We start from the raw sequence: 16,484 nt of genomic DNA on the forward strand, positions 1-16,484 counted from the left end.
CGTTCCCAAGCGCAGACGAGAGGGAGTCCAAGCAGTTGGGTCCAAGAGATGCGCTTTGAGTTGGGTCAAAGAGATGCGCTTTGAGTTGAGTCCAAGAGAGGCGCTTTGAGTTGAGTCCGAGAGAAGTCCAGAGTTGAGCTGCAGCTCGAGCCACCGAAACTGCATTTACAGCAGCTCGAGCCACAGCAGCAGCCACAGCAGCTTGGGGCCTTGACGGCAGTTCTTGAGCAGGGCCGCGAAAGAACGACGGCTGCTAAACGCGCCGATCGTGCTGCCGTACCCGTGGACCTTCCTCTCCCTCCAGCCATTCACCTCCTGCCAGTCCTATCATCATTCCCCGCGTGAGTCTGTCCTTGTTTGTTCTGTCCCTTGGTTAATTAAGACTGTAGGTAAGCTAGCGTTGCACTGTGTCTCTAATATCTTCTGTAAATTATTTTCTTATCTTTCCTTCTTCCTTGGTTATTTTGAGCCTGTAAATAGTAAATAAATTTAGTAGTATTTTCAACCCTTTTCTCGTCTTATTCCTTTTCCTCTTTGCATTCGGTCGCTTTAGAGTTTTCCCGATTGAATAGCGGTGGCGCGATCCGGCCAAAGTTTGGGGTCAATCGGGTTTTAGAGTCGGGGAATAACTGTTCGGTCGCGGAGCCTCCGCTCGGCAAATATAACATCTTTAACCGTGTCCGTAACAATTGGTGTCAGGGAGTGAGATACGAGGCCCGAAGCGTGCTTAACGCGCTCAAAATTACAAGCTGCTGAAAAATTGTGTTTTAAAGAAAAACCCGAATTTTGAAATCGCGCCATGGCTGGTCAAGGCGATCGGATGCCGGTGGGTGAGCTAGAGATAGACGGGGTGGAATCGACCCAGGACCTCGGGGAAATGTATATGGAGGATGTGGTTGAGGGGGTATCAGACGCGCAAAATGGCGCTCTCGCGCACGAGGTATCAGGTGCGCAAAATGGCGCCTTTGCGCAAGCGGTTACAGCGGCACCAAATCTAGCCGCGCCCGTGACCGTAGCAGCGCCGCTGGGGAATTCGGACCTTTTTATGTTACAAATGGGGGCCCTTATGGACAGGCTAGAAGCAAAAATGGATGCTCAGGGTGAGCGAATGGGACTAATGGGGAACCGGATGGATGCTCAGAGTGAGCAAATGAGGGCTCAGAGTGAGCAATTGGGGGTAATGGGGGGCGAAATGGGGGGCAAAATGGGCGAAATGGGGGGCAAAATGGAAGAAATGGGGGAACGGCTAGAAGCTAAATTTGAGAGGCTAGGAAGAAAAATGGAGCGAATCGGCAAAATTGCGAACAGAATGGGTGACCGCATGCAAGGATGTAGGGAGACCATGGATCGCATGGTGGGCGAGAGGGTCCCAGGGGTGCACGAGGAGGTAACGCGGGTCGAGAAGCGCTGGTTGAGCGAAGCGGAGGAAAGCGCGGGTACAATGACGGGGGTAGAAATCGCGACACGAGGTTTGGAAAAGCCGGCGACCGATGAGGTAGAGGGAATTTTATTAAAACCAACGGTCGTCGAGGTGAGTAAAGAAAAAGTGGAAGTGGGCATTGAAATTGAAGAGACCGGGGACTTAGAAAACCACTCGCGGCGGGAGGAAGAAATGGAATATGTACAAAGTCCCTGCTCAAATCATGATGATGTACTCGCTAATCCAAATGGAAGTTTGCAGGTTCGCGTGGAGAAAAGGATCCCCCAGGTGAGTCGTGCTGTATATTGTGCGGGTAGATTTTGTAAAAGGATGTTTAGCGACAAAAGAATTGTTGCGCGATTGGGATCGATATGGCACCCGGGCGTTGGTAAAGGGTCCCGTGTGAGTGGAAATGGCACGCGTGGGAGGAAAAAGTGTGCGTCGGCGAGTGGGTGTGTTATAAATTGTGGGAGTGAAACCGAGTGCGAGCGAGAATGCACGTCGGTGTGTACGGAGAGTGACCCGGGGAGTGAGTTGGTGGTGGAGCGGGTGCGAGAATGCACGCTTGGAATGGTTGAGGGTGTTTTTTTTTTTGTTTTTTTTGTATACAATATCGAGGCTCGTGAAAGAGCGAAAGCACACCTGAGTGCGAGGAAGCACACCTGAGTTGGTCATGGCGCGAGTGTGGGAGAGCCCATCTGAGCGCGTTAGTGGATGGATGCCAGAGTGCACGCCCATGGTGAGTGTTACGGAGGATGTAACGGAGGAGAGGTGTGGACCGAGGTGTGCGCAAGAGTGTGCGCGAGAGGTGTGGTGTGTAACAGGGAGAGCGTTGGTGGAATGTACGGACGGCGTTGGAACGCCGGGTTTTGTGAGGGTAAAAGGGGTAGCGTATGCGTGTGAGCATGCAGGTGAAGCATCGACGGTAACCGGGTTAGCGGTTAGGGCGACGGATAGCCGATGCGAGCACTCGGGGCGCGGTGTGCTTTGTTGGATGCGAGGCCCGGCGCGGATCGAAGCTGCGTCGTTTCTCTTCGAAGCGTCGTTGCCGATTCGGGCTTGGCCCCGCCCCGCACGGTCGAGTCCGGGCCTTGTCGGGCCAGGCGACCGGTCCGGTTCAAGGGCGAGTGGGAGGAAGCGGAACGGTGCCCCCTCGTGGGGACGGGGTTCCGACCGAGGGAGATTGAGCCATCGGGCCCGGGACCGCAAGGTGCCGTGCCGAGATGGTGCGTGGAATCTCGGCCCGACCAAACCACCTCCCTTGAACCGAAAGCCGGACGGATTCAACCTGCAGGCAACCAAACCACCCGAATTCATTGCTCGGCTTTACGAAGCCGAGTTTAATGATGTCATGATGCACCGAGGCTAGGATATAGCGGACTGTGATGATGATGATACTGATAGTGTTTTTGGATTCGAAATTTTGGGATAGAAAATTTTTGATTGTTGGAATTCGGACGAGCAAAATTGATAGTGGGACCTCCCCGATGTGGTGGGATGGCAACCTTGCCATCTCTCACAGGCGGGGGGGGGGGGGGGCAAAGGAGCACTAGCTTATGGGGTTTATGGCAGTGTAAGCTCGCCGAGGGAGGGTTTGGATAATGTGTAGGGATCTAGCGAAGCTGACATTAGGTAACGTTAAGATTAGTTAGTGACAAGGATACCTGTAGTGGGGACGCAGGTAGATTTGTGTGGATGATAATGACGTGGTATGTGCTTAGTTTAAAGGGAAGACGGGGAGCACTAAGTTAGCAGGGTAACAGGTAGATCAGATGATGCCGTGTGAGTGTTGGAGGTGTATAGAAGAGTATTGTGAAAAGTGTGTGGTGAACAGGTGTGATTGCACAGGTGTGCAACTGGACAGGTGTATGGAGCAGTGTTTGAGTGATGGTGATGGTGATGTGAGTTGTATTGACCAAATGGTCCAGAGAGAAGGAGGGTGCAGGTGGCACCAGGTGTGATTGCACAGGTGTGCAACAACAGGTATGAGGAACAGGTGTATGGAATAAATGGTAGTGTGGAGTATATGGAGTATTGGAATGGATGGTCGTGGAGTGAGTATGATGGAAACTATGGAGTGGAGTGGATGGTGCGTAGGTGTGAATGGGGGAAGAGTGGACCCCCATCACGGATACCCGGGGCGGGTAGTGTAAGTGTTAGGTAGAGGGTATAGGTAAATTGTGGTTGGATATTGGCATCTGTGGTGCGAGGTGAAAGAATGGTATTTGGATGGGTGCATTAGTGTTGTGGAAATGGCTGGGCGTGTAGCCTGTTAGTGTGTGTAGTTGGTTTGGGCACTCCACCACTGTGAGGATGTCGGCCAGGTGAGGCCGCAGGTGGGCTCTGGGAGCCGGTAGAGTTGTTGTGGATGGGGCCTGAGGATCCGGAGGACGGACCCGGGTAGCCCAGTGCCAGAGGGCACCAAGGGGTGACAGAGCCAGGAGGGGCCTTCCCCAGTTAGTTAGGTTAGGGTGAGGAGCTAGGTAAGCTCGGGTGGCAACTGCAGTGGTGGAGGTGTACAGGTAGGTAGACCTGCTGGGAGAGCTACACGTCACAGCCCAGAAATTGTGCAAGGGCACCGGGGGATGAATCGGGGGAGTGAGACCCCAAATTGAGAAGCACCACAGTTTGGTCAATGGGATTTGGTTTTTAGAACCCATAGTGTAAGTTGGCCAATGGATTGGCAGGGAAAGACCCCGGGTAGAGTAAAGAGTGTTAAAGTCATTTAGAGGGTAGATAGGATGAAGGATCTCCTCGCACCATCTGCATCCACTCACCTGAAGTGACAGGTACTCCACACCATGCCAGGTTGGTTTAATTATTTTTATGTGCAAATGTTTTGGCTTGTGAGACGCATCATGACGTGGGTGTGACATTGTGCTTGATGTTCCATCTCTTCCTCCTTATGAGGGTTGATGATGAATTGGGTGATGGCAAATTTTGGATAGAGGGATTGTGGTGACGAATTTGGTATTGGGGAAATATGGGAAGACGAGACATTAGCAACGAATTGGTAATGTGTAGATTTTTGTACATATGGGGTAAGGGCAAGGGTAGTGTAGGTGACAGGGGGGGTGACATACGGTAGGGACGAGCTTTCTCACTTCGCTCTCCGTACGCATTTCACCTTGCATTGCCTTATTGATGTGTACCCTTGTGACCTTACCCCTCGCTCATTTGTCTTCCCCCTTTTGTCTCCCACATGACCTGTGCGCCATTGGGCGCCGAGGGGAGCGTGCGTGAGTCGGCCATTGTGCGCCCGGAACTCTCAGAACCAGCTGTCTGCATCGATGCACCACATTATGGACCACATGTCAGTGGCCGAGCACCACTTATGGACCCCATGGGTTGGGGCCTGGCCCCTCTGTTGGAACCGGCCATGAGGGCCCGAATTCTTGCTGGCGGACCTTGGCCACAGGGCACCGATGCCCCACAGGTGAACCACACGTAGTCGGCCCTGTGGGCCATAAATAAAGAAAATAAAATGGACATGTTTGGGCAAGCTTTATTGCAAATAGGCCGCCAGTAAGAAAAGCAAAGAAAATGACAACAACTGGAAGAGATAATAATAGCCAGCAGAGGGAGCCGAAGAGCAAGAGACCACCTGCAGGGTTAGGGGTTGTTGGTTTATTTTTATTATTGAACATTGATGAACAGTGATGACTGCACCGATTGGTGCTTGGGGGTGTATTGGTGCGTTTTTGGGTGCTTTCATGGTGCGTCGATGCAGAGCAGACTGTCTCCCCCCCCCCCCCCCCAGAAAGAACAATTACAGGTCCTGGGTTAGTTTTGTAAATAAAAGCAGAGTCATTGTAAATAATGCTCCCCACCGTCAGTGTGTAGTTTGAAGACCATTCCGCAATTCGGTTAACTGTGGGCGTAAGTCTGTTAGGCAGGGTGCAATGGAGCAGCGGGACACATTTATTTATGTTTTAAAAACTGTCGCACTCAGGGTCAGGTTAAAAGTAGAGGGAACTACACCTACGTGTCACACTAAATAAAAGTTGTAGGCCCGGGACGTGCCTAAGAGGAGGAGGGTGCAGTGTTGCGGATATGAGGACTGTATTTTTTTATTGTGTGCTTTATTATTATTATTGGTTATTCTGCGCCTCCTGCCTCCAGAGTTGTGTAAAGGTCAAAAGGGCGTCCCATAATTAGTCCAAAAGCATACACGTCAGCCAATCATAGAATACCCCTGTTCGATAGTTATATCTTATTATGTGTCTTAGAGTAAGGCTGTGTCTCCCATTAACTTAAATACTCCATTGCACCAAGTGAAAGAGATAGATTCCCTTCATTCCCATTCCCAAAACCTCCATTCCCCCTTTCGTCGATTGGCAATTACCTCCCCTCCAATTGCCGCCATTGACCACGAGGCAGGGTCGGAGAAGAAAGGCGTGTCTCCACCTCGTCATAGAGGGGAGGAGTGAGCCCGCCCCACTCGACCAACCATGAGCCAGGGGTTTGGCTTGAGAGGGCGGAGAGAGAACGTTTGGGGGAGGTTCGAAAAGGTTGAGGGGCGGGGCCTATATAACCCGCCGGTGGGGCGTTCCCAAGCGCAGACGAGAGGGAGTCCAAGCAGTTGGGTCCAAGAGATGTGCTTTGAGTTGGGTCAAAGAGATGCGCTTTGAGTTGAGTCCAAGAGAGGCGCTTTGAGTTGAGTCCGAGAGAAGTCCAGAGTTGAGCTGCAGCTCGAGCCACCGAAACAGCATTTACAGCAGCTCGAGCCACAGCAGCAGCCACAGCAGCTTGGGGCCTTGACGGCAGTTCTTGAGCAGGACGCGAAAGAACGACGGCTGCTAAACGCGCCGATCGTGCTGCCGTACCCGTGGACCTTCCTCTCCCTCCAGCCATTCACCTCCTGCCAGTCCTATCATCATTCCCCACGTGAGTCTGTCCTTGTTTGTTCTGTCCCTGGGTTAATTAAGACTGTAGGTAAGCTAGCGTTGCACTATGTCTCTAATATCTTCTGTAAATTATTTTCTTATCTTTCCTTCTTCCTTGGTTATTTTGAGCCTGTAAATGGTAAATAAATTTAGTAGTATTTTCAACCCTTTTCTCGTCTTATTCCTTTTCCTCTTTGCATTCGGTCGCTTTAGAGTTTTCCCGATTGAATAGCGGTGGCGCGATCCGGCCAAAGTTTGGGGTCAATCGGGTTTTAGAGTCGGGGAATAACTGTTCGGTCGCGGAGCCTCCGCTCGGCAAATATAACATCTTTAACCGCGTCCGTAACAGTACAATAGTTCACAGTACATGTCAGAGCAGAAACTCTACCATGAAGTCCAAGGAACTGTCCGTAGAACTCTGAGATAGAATTGTGAGGAGGCATATATCAGGAAAAGGGTATAAAATAATTTCTAGAGTGTTTAAATTCCCAAGAGCACAGTGAGCTCCATCATTAGAAAATGGAAAGAATATGGAACTATCTGGACTCTTCCTAGAGCTGGCCGTCTGACCAAACTGAGCAACCGGGCAAGAAGGACCTTGGTCAGGGAGGTGACCAAGAATCCAATGACCACTCTGACAGAAATACAGAGTTCCTTGGCTGAGATGGGAGAACCTGCTGGAAGGACAACAGTCTCTGCAACAATTCACCAATCTAGGCTTTATCGGTGAGTGGTCAGCCAGAAGTCACTCCTAAGAAAAAGGGCACATGACAGCATGCCTGGAGTTTGCAAAAAGGCATGTGAACGATTCTGGGAGCATGAGGCAAAATATTCCGTGGTCTGATGAGATGAAAATTGAAGTCTTTGACCTGAATGCAAAGCGCTATGTCTCGTGGAAACCGAGCACAGCTCATCACCCATCTAACATCATTCCTCCTGGCAGCATCATGCTATGGGGGTGCTTTTCAGTAGCAGGGACTGGGAGACTTGTAAGGATAGAGGGAACAATGATTGGAGCCAAATACAGGCAAAATGTCAATTCTTGCTTTCTACAACTTTGAGGTTTAATCTCATTTTACCTGACCTATGCTACTTCCTGTGTCTTGGATGTTTTCTTGGTATTTATATTTATTTTATTTATCTTTATTTTGTTTTGCTTTATCCTTATCCTTTTGTAACCTTGCCTTAGCCCCTTACCTAGAGTGTCTTTATGTCGTGTTTGAGGCTATTTCCATTTTAAAAAATCCTTGAGGAGAACCTGCTTTAAACCTGCAAAAAGACGAGAACCTGCTTCAAAAGAGGGCAAAGGACCTTAGACTGCGACGAAGCTTTACATTGGAACATGACAATGGCCCCAAGCATACAGCCAAAGCAACACTGGAATGGTTGGTTTCAAAACAAGAATGTGAAAATAAGCTTGCTGTTGTCTTAATGGTTAAGGTGGCTGGCTTAAGATCTTAGGGTCCTGAGTTCAAGCCCCAGCCCCTATCATGCTGTCGAATTAACATCAGGTGGGTTGACTCAGCCTGTCATCCTTTTGGGGTCAGCAAATTGATTACCAGATGACTGGTGATGGGGGTCACTGCATCAGCGGCACAGCCACACCCCCAGAAAATGATGCAGCCAAACAGCCACAGGCTGCATACAAACCGCCACCACCCAAAAACATGAAATCCCAGACTTGAATCCCATTGATAAATTTGTTGAAAGACTTGAAGATTACTGTTCACCGACGCTCCCCATCCAACTTGAACGAGCTTGAGCAAATCTGCAAGGAAGAATGGGAGAAACTCCCCAAATCCAGATGTGCAAAGCTGATACAGACATACCCAAGAAGACTCGAAGCTGCAATCGCTGCCAAATGCGCTTATACAAAGTATTGACTCAGGGGTTGAATACTTATGTAAATTTGATATTTCTGTATTTCATTTTGAATACATTTGTGAATTTTTTTTTCTAAAAACATGTTTTCACTTTGTCATTATGGGGTATTATGTATAGATCAGTGACAAAAAATGTCAATTTAATCCATTTTTAATTCAGGCTGTAACACAACAAAATGTGAAAAAAGTGAGGGGTGTGAATACTTTCTGAAGGCACTGTATCAGTTTCAACATACTGAGAACCTTCAGAGTTGCTAATGATGGTGGAATCAGTATCAGACATCACATTCTCTATGTAAACCGCCATGAGGATCAAGGTGGGCGTTCTGGGTGTGACGTCACGGGCAAATTCAAAAATCGACACTTTGTGATTGGCAAAAACATCCATTTTTCCCCACTTCAAATTAGACAGTGAGTAATGATTTTCAATAGTTTTAAGAGAAAAAAAAATTGCATTTGAGTTCTTCTTTAAAGCTGATTTGCGTTTTTATTTGCCATAGTCAATGTTCCGCATGTCAAAGTTAGAGATATGTTAGAGATTATTTATTTTGATTGCCTATCCTTCCCAAAATAAGATTTCAATTGATTCCTCGGAACCCAATCCTCATAAACATCAAACTCAAGTATTCGCCTTAGATGAACCGAAAGGAAAATGTGAGGAAGTGGAAAAGGAAAATCTCTGGGTTGAAAAAAACAAGGAAGATAAACCCGGACTGAATTGAAAAGGAAATCTCTCGGTGGAAAACAAAGATAAAGTTATCATTTTATGTTTCGCTGCTTCACCCCGATCCGTCATCATTTAAAAAAACGGAGACGAATTGACCTTGCACTTAAGTTCTTCCGACTGGACGTCATTGTTCCTCATCTCAAAGTGAAAGATACTGGTGGGAAGTACATGACCTTCCTGATTGTGACCCGAGTTAACTTTCAGGAGCTGGCACGATTTAAACCTTCCTGGCTTCCATTACGTCTCACGTCTGCTGAAAACAAAGGAAACTTTCGATGTTAACAAAACGCTCCTTGGGGATTTCATTCGATTTGTTATTCACTCTGTTTGAGGCTCCTCCAGAGATAATCCTTTCCCACCTTAATAAGTGATTCCTTTCAAGGCATAATTAATGGGATGACTCGCTCTTCAAATCAACTGCTTTTACTGGAAAAATATATATATACATATATATAATTGTAATTATAATTAATTATAATTATATATATATATATACATAACACACACACACACACAGCAACAGAGGTACCTGGCATTGCCGGGCAACGCAGGGTTGCTTCGCTGCCGGGAATATTAAGAGAGGAGGAGAGAGAGAAGAGGGAAGATAGAGAATGGGAGGGGGGAGGGAAAGGGTATGTGAGGGGAGGGGTGGAGGAGGGTAGTGGAGGGGATGGGGGAAGGAAGGGGTGAGGGAGAGGAGGCCAAGGAGGTGAGGTAGGGAGGAGGGATGAGGGGAAGGAGATGAGGAGGGGTGGGGGATGTGCGGGGGAAAAATGGGAGGTGATGGGGAAGAGACAGGGAGGGGTGTGGGAGAGAAAGAGATAGAGGAAAATGATGAGGTGAGGTGATTCTGGTAGGTAGGCAGGCCTTAGGGGTTTTCATAGGTCTTATGGGTCTCAGAGGTCTTAAAAGGTCTTTGAGGTGTTAAGGGTCTTTGGGGTCTAAACTGTCTTCAGGGTCTTAAGGGTCTTAAAAGCCTTCGGTGTCTTTAAGGGTATTTAAGGATTTTTATGGGTCTTAGGGATATTTGGGATCTTACGGGGGTCTAAAGCGTCTTTGGGGTATTCAGGGTTTTAAACGGTTCTACTGAAGGATATTTGGGGGTTTCAAGAGTCTTAGGGGTCTTAAGGGGTCTATTCTCTCAAGCATGTAAAAAGCATGTAAAAGAGTGTCTTGGGGGTCTTTAAAGGCTGAGGTGGTGGATGAAAATACTCGAGCGCACAGCACCGTACCTGCCCTGGGAACCTTTGGTACTATGTCAGTAGGCACACACTACACATACTGCCATCGACATCACAGCCCTGTGGGGAAACACTGAGGCCGCAGCTATGTAAGGTACATGAGGGGAGCAAGTTTGGAGGGTCCTTTAGCTTCAGTCAGGACGTGGAAGCCAGAGTCAACAAGTGTAAGATGTGCAGGGGTCCACCCTTTACCCCATCTGTTTATTTGCTTATCAGCTCATATTCATCACCAATCATTCTGCCCATCATTCTTTGCCAATCACCAATCTCTTCCTTCCAGATTGGATGCATGGGGCCGACATATGTACTGAAATTTGTTAAGTCATTGCAGATAAGAATCTAAGGGCGTGAATGTTCACGTAGGGTTAAGGGGAATGTATGAGTGCTGTAATTATTGTGCATATATGCAATGCCCTTGTCTCAACTGCGTGTAAATACCTGCTTGGCCTGGTAATAAAGGCCATTTATTTAGGAAATGATGTCTTGACTTATTCTGTCCATTTTGATAGTGACTTGAGACTGCTGAGGCACTTGGCCAGCTCAGATTTGTTATCTAAGTTCAATCTCAGGTGCGTTTACGTGATGTTGGTTTCGCTCGGCCGACTGACTTGGGTATGTCACATAACTGCCCCCATTTGCCTCGCTGATCTCACAGGTATGGTAAACCGACTTTGGGCAGGAGGATCCAGCCAGAGTTAATAGTTGCAAATGGCGTCCGGGGTCTAGTTGCCACGCTGTCCTCTCGGAATTATCCAGAGGCTACACCCAAAAAAGGAAGACAGGAGAACCATAACATTCTGGTGTCAGGAGTGGGACCTTTCCAACCCCCTGAACACCCTCTGTTTATCCATAACATTTCTGGTGTCAGGAGTGGGATCTTTCAAACCTCCTGAAACCCACCCGTTTATCTGTAACAATATTCTCTAACCAATCACATTGGTACCTGAATTTTTCTGAGTGACAATCTAAAGGGTGTGAAGCCAATCTATTTTGGCTTTTGGCTGAAGCAAGTACTTTTTAAAAACCGTCCAAACATGTGATCGTGGAAGTCCATACTCAAGACAAATCATCGGGAATGATCATTTTCATGGCTGTGAAGCAATCCTTGACAGGTCGCTACTCCATTGTAGGAGTGACAAAGTTTCTTCTGAGGGGAAATAGAAATCTAACCCACACCAGTGTACTTGCAGAAGGGCAATGCAACAAGGCTTTACCTGCTCCACCACTCAGTACATAAAGGAATCCTAGTATTAATTTGTAATTGGTCACTGTTTTGACACCGCAAGATATTTTTTATTACGGACCCTAGGCATCAAAAAGCTACATATATCGAAGAACCAGTTTCAAATGGAGCACCTCGCCATCATTAAAGCATTTAAATTGCATCAGATGTGGCAATGAATGTGAATTGTTGCTCTCTCGATGACAGAAGACGCCATTTGCATTTTTACCAGCTCCATCCCTACCCCGTTTAGAATCCGATGTGGGCACGGGCAACTTGCTAGTTCTTGTCACCTACCCAACTCATCCACTACGTTTCGTCATAATCCGTCCATAACTTTGGAGATATACTATACTGTATAATGTATATCGTTTTTGGCTCAATCTCAAATAGTGGGGCGGCTTAGCCCAAATATTCAAAAGAATTGTGCATTTTGTGATACAAGCACCAAATTTGGCACAAATGTACATTAATATGTTGCGAACATTTTCAGATATTGGGCCACTTGAAATTCCGTAATATTTTTTTTCAAATTTTTTCAAATTTCGTAATTTCAAATTTTTCGGGTGACACCGTCACAATTTCGGTCTTCGAGGCCGGCCGATAGGCAAAGTGTGACCGGAAGGGACGAGGTTCTCCTGACCACGTGGCCCTCGATCTGGGAAGCGAGAGGCGTTCCATTAGTGGACGCGCCCCTCACGCCCGACTTTTGGGCGGCCCCGGCAGGCCGTTTGTTTTGACGTTCCGTGACAGGCCCCGCACTCCCACCTCCGGGCCGACCGGAAGCTTGTGCTGAGTACATCATACCTGAACAACTCAGTGATGCAGAACACAGCAGTGCACACCAGGGTGACCCCTTCAGTGCATAAACCAATTAACCTGTCCACTGCAGGGCATATAGAAATGAAGTTATTTTCTGCATATAATAATAATATAAGTTCAGTTCTATATAACAATTTCTGTTATCACCACTACCACTACAACTACCACTACTACAAGCTTTGTCTGGAATTTTGTGGACTAACAGACAAACAGACATACAGACAAGCTGGGATCAAAACATTACCTCCTTCCACCATTGAGTGTAGAGGTAAACATCATGGAAATTATATCATGCCCTAGATTTAATTCATGCTTACCCGTGTATTTGCTTCACTGGTTCACAAGGTCTTTTGCATACATGTAATTCAGACTCTCGTCTTCATTGCTGACCACACAATGTTCGCAACATATTAATGTACATTTGTGCCAAATTTGGTGCTTGTATCACAAAATGCACAATTCTTTTGAATATTTGGGCTAAGCCGCCCCACTATATCGGCCGGCCTCGAAGACCGAAATTGTGACGGTGTCACCCGAAAAATTTGAAATTACGAAATTTGAAAAAATTTGAAAAAAAAAATTACGGAATTTCAAGTGGCCCAATATCTGAAAATGTTCGCAACATATTAATGTACATTTGTGCCAAATTTGGTGCTTGTATCACAAAATGCACAACAGGTTTGCTATGCTGCTACACTAAAATGATGAAGAATCACTTAGAAAACTCTCGCATCTGGATCCAGATCTTCACCAAAATTTAATCAAGTCATCCTTGTCACACACCCAATCTGTCACCAAGTGTCGTTCGAATCCGTCCACAACATTTTGAGATATCTTGCTCACAATTGCACCACTAAATTCCAAAATCAAGACTCTCTGCTCACCTTCACTCTTTCATTCCTCTTTTCGCCCGCCTCTGGAACAAACTCCCTCACTCTCTTCAATCCCACTCCTCCCTCCAGGTCTTTAAAACAGCTGTTCACCACCATATATTATCTTCCCCCATCCAAAACCTTGATATTTTCTACCCCCGTTAATTCACCCCAGATCCACTTTTTTGAAATACCAACTTCTTTCCTGGAAGTCCTAGCAGTGTCCATGTGTTTTATACCTCTCCCATCCCTCCCCCCCCCCCCCCATTCCTATGCCTCCTCCCCCAAGCCCTCTCCCTCCCACAGATCTACCGATGTCCCTGCTCTCAAATGTTGTACTTGTGTGCTTCCCGCTCTCTCCCCATTTGTCTCCCGCTCCCTTTATCATATGTTTTATGTTTTATGTGTCAGTTTGTCTTTTGGTCTTACATGAGCCTCGATCTTGTATACAAAAAAATAAATAAAGAAAACCACAATGACTTCCTTAATAATTCCTACCTAGCCAAAGTTTGGCATTTCTGACAAATAACAGTCCTTCCTCTGACACCTCAGTGCTGTCTGCACCTTTGTGCTCTACATACTTCCATCGGAATTTATTCCTCCACGTCACAACTGCGACTCCCTTGGTCCTTTACACCAACTCATCCACGAAATGTAGCATTCTGGTCCTGTGAAACAGACCTTACCTTTCCTTGGCTTATTCCAACCTCAATACAACTTTGCCATCTTTTTCGTTTTGACTCGGTCTTAAAATCGACTTCAAATGACGTCATGGCACACCTATTTCTCTTTCTCCGGTGGACAGGTATGTAATCATCAAACCCATGTTGTCGGACTGGTCTTTATCAAGAGGTTGTTTTCAAAAACCTGGTTTTCACTGCATGGAGCCGAAAACAAAAAAAAGCCATAATGTTAATGAACTCATAAAACTCACCTACAAAACGATACGGTGGTGTTCACGAACCCACTTTATATGAGGAATAGTTGAATGTTTGAAATATTTTTCCAACAGATGACATTCCAGTGAAGAGGAGATGGAATAAATCGTCTTTCGGGAGTTTGTGTGTACCAGGAGGGATTATTCTTTCCATCTCAACACCAATCTAAAGACCTATCCTGAATAATGGAACACCCTAAAAGGTCGTTTATAAAAGGTTTTTTAAATCTATACTCATTATAGACATTACATATTCTCAAATGCATCTCTTACTCTCATGCATCTCGCACCTGGATCCAGGTGGCATAACTTCTGAGGCTCCAATGTCCCACCGATAGAGGGCAGGGATAATTACAACTGGACCGGGGCTACTCCTTTTCAAAGAGACCGTGGGATACTCAGAGATGTGTGGAACAAGGAGATACACGGGATGGAGGATAAATAAGAATCGTTAATGGGAATCAGTGAAGCGTAATTATAAATGTAAATCGATGAATGCATTTTATAATGATTTGGATTACGATAAAAGGACTGTGTGTGGACATAGATTGGGTGGGGGCGTGGGAGGGGAAAATGTTCAGAGAAAATATTTACTTAATGAATCTACACATTTGAAGTCGATCCCTCAGTCAATACTAAAGATCGGCATGAAAATGATTTAAATACAATAATGTAATGAGGAGTGGGAGGGAAGGAGGGAAAGGAGGTGTAGATATGACGTCCTGATGTCCTTCCTAACTCTTTTCATCACACCCCGGCCCCTTGCCCTAAAACCCCTGCTTTACCCCCTTTGCCTTCACACACACGCGCACACACACACAGACACACACACACACATACACACACAGACACACACACACACATACACATACACACACAACACAGAAACACACAGTGGGAGGGAAGGAGGGAAAGGAGGTGTAGATATGACGTCCTGATGTCCTTCCTAACTCTTTTCATCACACCCCGGCCCCTTGCCCTAAAACCCCTGCTTTACCCCCTTTGCCTTCACACACACGCGCACACACACACAGACACACACACACACACATACACACACAGACACACACACACACATACACATACACACACAACACAGAAACACACACACACACACACGCAGATACACACACACACATACACATACACACACACACACACACACACACACACATACACACACACACACACATACACACACACACACATACACAGACACACACACACACACACATACACATACACACACACACACACACACACACACACACACACATACACACACACACACATACACATACACACACACACACACACACACACACACATACACACACACACACACACACACACACACACACACATACACATACACACACAACACAGATATACACAAACACACCCATATATGCACAAACAGACATACACAGATATATGCATGCCACACATACACACAAACACACACCCACACACACATACACACACTTACACACAGACACAGACACGCATACATATATATATATACAGGGTTTTTCAAAAAGATTGATACAACTTATTGACTTCCTGCCATTTATTTGTTTTTTGACCTATACCATTTTCCTTTTCAGGGTTTGGTGATGTTATCGTGGTATTTGTTCTCTGGATTTCTAGCTCCGCAGATCAACTATGCCATTGACAGTGGAGCAGAAGACAAAAGTGGTGGCACTGTGGTATGAGACTAAAACATACATTTTCAGGGGAGGGGGGGGGGGAGGGAGGGGTTGGGCAAAACCACCTGAGATTACTGAGAGGTACCTGAAAGGGCCTAAGGTCACATGCTTCTGCGCCTTCAATGCCAGATCGGGAATGCTAGGACCTTACTGGTTTGAGAATGACAACAGCAGGACGGTGACAATCAATGGTGAGCACTACCGGGCCGTGCTCCAGAAGTTCCATCATGATCTAGCCCAAAAGGTCACCCCAAACCAGCTCAGCATGACCTCGTTTATGCAGGATGGTGCACCCCCGCATACAGTTGTTGACCTCAAATATAATTCGTGGTTGAAATCAATGATCTAAAATGCAAATCCTCTTAAAATTTCAAGTCAATCGGATGAAAATTGAAGATTTTAGAAATGCCACCTTAAGTTGTTGACCTTTTGGCCTATGTTGACCTCAAAAATAATTGGTGGTTTAATTAAGTGACCGGATATGCAAATCCTGTTCAAATTTCAAGTGAATCGGATGAAAATTGAGGATTTTAGAAACTCCGCTTTAAGTTGTTGACCTTTGTCCTATGTTGACCTTTTGGCCTATGTTGACCTCAAATATAATTGGTGGGTGAATTCTGTGACCGAATATGCAAATCCTCTTCAAATTTCAAGTCAATTAGATGAAAATTGCGGATATTATGTGTTTGTGTATCTATCTATAATTCCACTAATCTCTGTGTGTGTGTGTGTGTGTGTGTGTGTGTGTGTGTGTGTGTGTGTGTG

General features: G+C 46.4%; 1 long non-coding RNA gene across 1 annotated transcript in view; it reads left to right on the forward strand.

The window, feature by feature from the left end:
- Positions 1–15,784, forward strand: part of LOC137429211 (uncharacterized) — a 30,448-nt gene extending 14,664 nt beyond the window's left edge. Inside the window, exons 2-3 of the long non-coding RNA XR_013623713.1 lie at positions 14,086–14,213; positions 15,618–15,784. This is a non-coding gene — a long non-coding RNA (uncharacterized LOC137429211). The remainder of the gene's footprint in view (positions 1–14,085; positions 14,214–15,617) is intronic.
- The last annotated feature ends 700 nt before the right edge of the window (positions 15,785–16,484 follow it).

This window comes from Myxine glutinosa, chromosome 6, assembly GCF_964187855.1.
Source record: "Myxine glutinosa chromosome 6, kmMyxGlut1.1, whole genome shotgun sequence".
Taxonomy (NCBI): domain Eukaryota; kingdom Metazoa; phylum Chordata; class Myxini; order Myxiniformes; family Myxinidae; genus Myxine; species Myxine glutinosa.